Source organism: Lolium perenne, chromosome 2, assembly GCF_019359855.2.
Source record: "Lolium perenne isolate Kyuss_39 chromosome 2, Kyuss_2.0, whole genome shotgun sequence".
NCBI lineage: Eukaryota > Viridiplantae > Streptophyta > Magnoliopsida > Poales > Poaceae > Lolium > Lolium perenne.
This window is the reverse complement of record NC_067245.2, coordinates 240,708,149-240,714,108: the sequence shown is the minus strand read 5'-3', so window position 1 is coordinate 240,714,108 and position 5,960 is coordinate 240,708,149.

Genomic DNA, 5,960 nt, shown 5'->3' with positions numbered 1-5,960 from the left:
AAGCCAAACCTCCTATTTTTTCAAGGGACACACGGATGGCAAGCCAGGGGGAGGCCCAGGGCCTCCTCCCCATAGGGCGGCACGGCCGGGCCCACAGGCGCGCCGGCGTGTGGGGAGCCCACCTCGGGAGTCCACCGACATCGCCTCTTTGCCTATTTATTCCCCCACGACGCGAAAACCCGAGGGAGATCGATCATACTCCAGAAAGACTCCCGGAGCGCCACCGCCATCGCGAAACCTAGTTTCGGGGGTCAGAAGTTCCTGTTTCGGCACCCTGCCGGGACGGGGATCGACCCTCAGAGCCTTCTCCATCGACGCCACCGCCTCCATCATACTCCGTGAGTAGTTCCCCCATGGAGTACGGGTTCTAGCAGTAGCTAGTTGGTATTCTCTCTCTCATGTACTTCAATACAATGATCTCCTGAGCTGCCTTACATGATTGAGATCCATCTGATGTAATCGGTGTTGTGTTTGTTGGGATCCGATGAATTGTTACATTATGATCAGTCTATCTATAAAGTTTGTGAAGTTATTGTTGCTGCAATCTTGTTGTGTTTAATGCTTGTCACTAGTGCACGAGTGGCATGAGCTTAGATTTGAGCTCTATAATTATTGCTTAGATTGTATCTACAAGTTGTTTGCACATGTCTATGTCCGGAACCCGAGGCCCCAGAGTGACAATAACTGGGATAACTGGAGGGGAAGGCTTAGATATGAGGATCACATGTTTTCACCAAGTGTTAATGCTTTACTCCGGTGCTCTATCAAAAGGAGTACCTTAATTACCAGTAGATTCCCTTGAGGCCCGGCTGCCACCGGCTGGTAGGACAAAAGATGTTATGCAAGTTTCTCATTGCGAGCACGTATGACTATATATGGAAAACATGCCTACGTATAATTAATAGACTGGATGTTCTAGCTTAATGCTATAATAATTATGTCAATTGCCCAACTGTAATTTGTTCACCCAACACTTGTTATTGGAGAGTTACCACTAGTGTAGATAGCTGGGAACCCCGGTCCATTTGTCATCATCAAATACTCACTCGGTCATATATGTCATTGGAAGTAGTATCAACTATTTTCTGGTGCCATCGCCTCTGTGTTACTGTTACTATTGCTGTGTTACTGTTACTATTGCTCTCATATTACTGCTGCTTTCACATCACCCCTGTTACTAGTGTTTTTCCAGGTGCAGCTGAATTGACAACTCAGTTGTTAAGGCTTATAAGTATTCTTTGTCTCCCCTTGTGTCGAATCAATAAATTTGGGTTTTACTTCCCTCAAAAACTGTTGCGCTCCCCTATACTTGTGGGTCATCAAGACTATTTTCTGGCGCCGTTGTCGGGGAGCATAGCTCTACTCATAAGTTCACCTGGGGAGTACACTCTACCTCTCTCTCTGTTTTTTATTTTATTTTGTTTTGCTTAGTTTACTTTTGTCTAGTTTATTTGTGCTTAGTTTATTTCTGTCTAGTATTATCTTGCTTAGTTTACTTTTGTCTAGTTTGTTTTTGTCTTGTTTTATTTTTCTTATATACCCAAAAATCCATAAAAATTTGAAAAACCGAAAAATTAAAAACTGTTGTTATGGAAGAACCCACAACCTGTATGGAGCTTATAGAATTATATATGAATTATAGAGAATCAAGAAAGGGTAAAGTCATGAGTGCCGTGTTAGAAATTTGAATACAATTGCTAAAATCTTGCTTAAATGCCATGATATAAACTGTTGCTCTCAACAGGATACTAAACATCTTAAATTCCAATGTGGCTTTAGTAAAGAAGTTTTAATTGCGAACTATCATTGGAATAACTATATTCATCTTGGATTTGAAGAAGTAGAATAATTTGTTTTATTTATGGGAGCTTGTAAAATAGAATCCTTCATGTCTAAAAACTATGAAACCTGTGTTGGTTGTAATGATCTTAAAGATTACGTCTCTTCTATCCTTGATTATTGCATAGAACATTACAGCAATAATCCTTATATCATTGATTATAAAGAGAGACTCATTTATGCACAAGAATGCACTCACAATTTGCAGGAACCTGTGAAAGAAGAAATTGATGAACTTGAAAGCTCATTAGATGAAAAAGAGGAGGAGAGTGATGAACAAAAGGAGGAAGAATGGATTAGCTACCCATGCCAACCTTCTAATGAGAGTAACTCTTTATCTCTTACACTATTTGATTGTCCTCCATGCTTACCAATGGAGCATGAATGTTATGTTCATGTGGATTCTCTTGAAATATTCCCTATGAGTAAAACTTGTGAGAATAATTATGCTACTGTTATCTATGATAATCCATGCTATTTTGATAAATCTTATGATAATGCTTTGTTTGTGCCTGATATCGAAATGCATGGTACTAAAGAGTTTTGCTTAGCAAATGTTTATGATAAAGCTCTAGATGATGGTCCTATGTTACTTGATAATATTAATTGTACCACTAATGAAAATGGGATTGGAAAGGTCTTGACTTCATCTAGTAGTCCCATATCTTTTGAGATTGATCAATCATCTTGTTATATTATTGATAAAAGTGGGTTTGAAAGTTTTAATCCCATTATTTTTGAGCTTGATAAAAATTATGTGTTTGTAGATCATGAAAAGCATGCTGCATGTGATAGTTATATTGTTGAGTTTGTTCATGATGCTACTGGAAATTATTATGAGAGAGGAAAATATGGTTGTAGAAGTTTTCATGGTACTAAAACACCTCTCTACATGCTGAAAATTTTGAAGTTACTCGTGTTTTATCTTCCTATGCTTGTCACTTTGTTCTTCATGAATTTATTTGTGTACAAGATTCCTATGCATAGGAAGTGGGTTAGGCTTAAATGTGTTTTGAATTTGCTTCTTGATGCTCCTTTTGCTTCATTTTCTATTTTCATGTGAGCATGTTATCACCAGAATTTGACCGGATCAGAGGTGGGACGCGATTAAGATGGGCTTGAAGAATATACCTGGAAGAATTACATGAATCGGCCTTGTATACAAAGTTTGGGCTAGTTTGCCCGTGTATCTGTAAATATAGTAGGATACGTGTCGGTTAGATAGAATTTGGCTCGTGCACGGTTGGGATTACTCCCACGTTAGAAAGTCTACGGACTATAAATATGTATCTAGGGTTATTGAGAAAGACAACAATCACGTTCATCACAAACCAATCTAGGCGCATCGCCAACCCCTTGTTTCGAGGGTTTCTTCCGGGTAAGCATCATGCTGCCTAGATCGCATCTTGCGATCTAGGCAGTACACGTTTATTCGTTGTTCATGCGTTGCTCGTGCTGAAGCCTTGTTGATGGCGAGCAACGTAGTTATCATAGATGTGTTAGGGTTAGCATTGTTTCATCGTGTCACATGCTTTCGTCCATGCAACCCTTAGACGTCTAGCCGCCCTTACACCTATCTTAGGTGTAAGGGCGGCACCTCGCTTGATCATTATTTAGTAGATCCGATCCGTTATGATTGCTCCTTGTTATTCAAGGATTAGTTTAATATCTGCATAGTTAGGCCTTGCAAACGGGTTGAAGGATCCAGTAGCACGTAGGGTGTAGTTTGCTAGCCCTAGATGAGATGTTCCGGGGATCAACTTCACGTTGGTTTTTAGGCCTTATCTAGGGTCGGTTTATTATCACCGTGCGTGGCTGCCAGGCTCAATCACGCGTAGGATGTTCCGATTATGTGGTGAAAACCCTAAATCGTCGTAGGTCGTTTTAGCTTTATATCGATCAAGCAGGACCACCATGTGATCGTATACCTCATACGGATCATGGGTGGATCGGCTCCTTGAGCCGATTCACAGGACAACCTGAGAGCCGATCGAGGCTCGTATTTAATGTTTACGTGTATGCCATGCAGGAAACTAAGCAAAGAAAATCCATCACCTTCCTGACCAGGTATAGGTCAGGTGGCACGCCCTTGCACCAGCATCAGACGTGCGTGCTGAGGCTTTGCGGGCCGTCGCTCGAGGGACCAGGGCCAGCCGCAGTCCTGGGAGCCTCCCGGCTCTACTGTGTTGCCCGTCGCTGCTCGCCGGTGGGTTTCTGACCGCAACACATTCTGGCACGCTCGGTGGGACAGTCTTCGACATCAACTGCATCGCCATCTACATCTGAGATGGCGGAAGGTACTCCAGTCACGTACGAAGATCTGACTGAGGAGCTCAAGAAGAAGTATGACGAGGTCAAAGCTATCCTCGAAGCCGACCTCATCGGCTCTTTCCAGAGAACCCGCTCACACGGCATCAGGTGGAAAGGGTTCTCACCTGAAGGCGCGCTCGATGGAGTGGACCTGTCCGCCCCTTCAGAAGAACGCACCAGGTCTCTGCGTCAGGAGATTAATTTCATGGTAGCTCATTCGCTGCACCGCCATTCTGAGAGCCTGGTGAACACTTTGGAGCGTGTCACCCTTCGGGTGATCCAGGAAATCATGAGGCATCAGTATTCTCCGTCAGGACCTGCTCTAGGGACTCACCAAGGAGAGATACCATTCCAGTCCCGACCACCGCTGCCGTTCGCGTTGGCAGCACCAGAAGTGCCGAATTCACCGGCATTCGTCGTCTACAAGATCGGTGGTGGCCCTAGTGATCACCAGTTCTTGTATGAGGCGCCTAAGGAGATCCCTCACGGATACACGTGCACATACGTGCTGCGATCGCAGAATCGGGCACTCACGAACCGCATCGCAACAACGGGGACTTCGGAACAGCAGGAGGAACTTCACGGAACAGATCTTTATAAGCAGACGTGGCTAGCTCAGTATGCCACTCCGACGAACCTCCGTAGCTCAACTCCTGCAGTTGGCTCAGAGCTTGAGAAGCAAGCGTGGCTGGCTAAGTATGCCACTCCAGCGAATCTTCAGAGTTCGACTCCTGCAGCCAGCACCGCGGATCAGATCAGTACAATCTTGAGAGACCAGTTCGGCATGTTGCCGAAAAGGAGGGCAATCGGCTATTCCAAGCCGTACCCCAACGAGTACGATTTGATCCCACTACCACCCAAATATCGGCTCCCCGAATTCTCCAAGTTTAGTGGGTCAGATGGCTCCAGCTCAATCGAGCATGTGAGCCGATATTTGGCGCAGTTGGGCACGATCTCAGCATCAGATGAACTACGTGTGAGGTTCTTCGCACAGTCCCTCACAGGATCAGCTTTCGGGTGGTACACATCGCTGCCACCAGACTCAATCCGGACTTGGAAGCAGTTGGAAGAACAGTTCCACATGCAGTATCACTCAGAGGCTTCTGTTGGGGGGATAACCCCCGGTATGCCAAAGGCATGCCAAACCGGATGGTTTGGGCCATCGAGATACCGGTTTAATATTCTTACCGGAAACAAAGGTAGGAGTTTGGGCAAGTGAAGCTAAGCCGGCATCCCCAAGGGGGTATGCCGGAACCCGGTAAAGAAGTTACCGGAAAGAAGGGCCTGTCGGCAGGACTGGTCAAAGATTCTCTTCAGAGCAAGAAGACAAGGATGAGCTAAGCAAAGTGGCCTTAATCAGAGCCCTGGCGCCAAAGAGAGGGATGACGCTAAAAGAAGCCGGAGGACGGCAGCGTTCCTGATTAAAGAGGACCCCGGCGTCATCTATGATTAAAGTAGCTTTGTAAAGTAGTTTGTCCAGTCAAAGATGCCATTAGGGTTTCTTGTCCTGTAAGCCACCCTCTCCCCTATATAAGGAGAGGGGGTACTGCCTCCTACAGGCGCGTGCCCACAGAAGGGATTAGACGATAGAGCTTGTGTTCATGCACTTGTAACCATGTTGAGATCAATGAAACTAGCGATCTAGTAAAGAGTTCTTCCTCTTGTCTCTCTTCTTGTATACCGGCCTTTGGTTGTGTTCTTGAGGAAAGCATCCGGAAGTTCTTCCCATCTAATCGCAAACCCTCCCCCGAATCCTCTAGCGTCCATTCGGCCCCAATCTAAGCCATCCTATGGCATCTGCTCGTTCACCA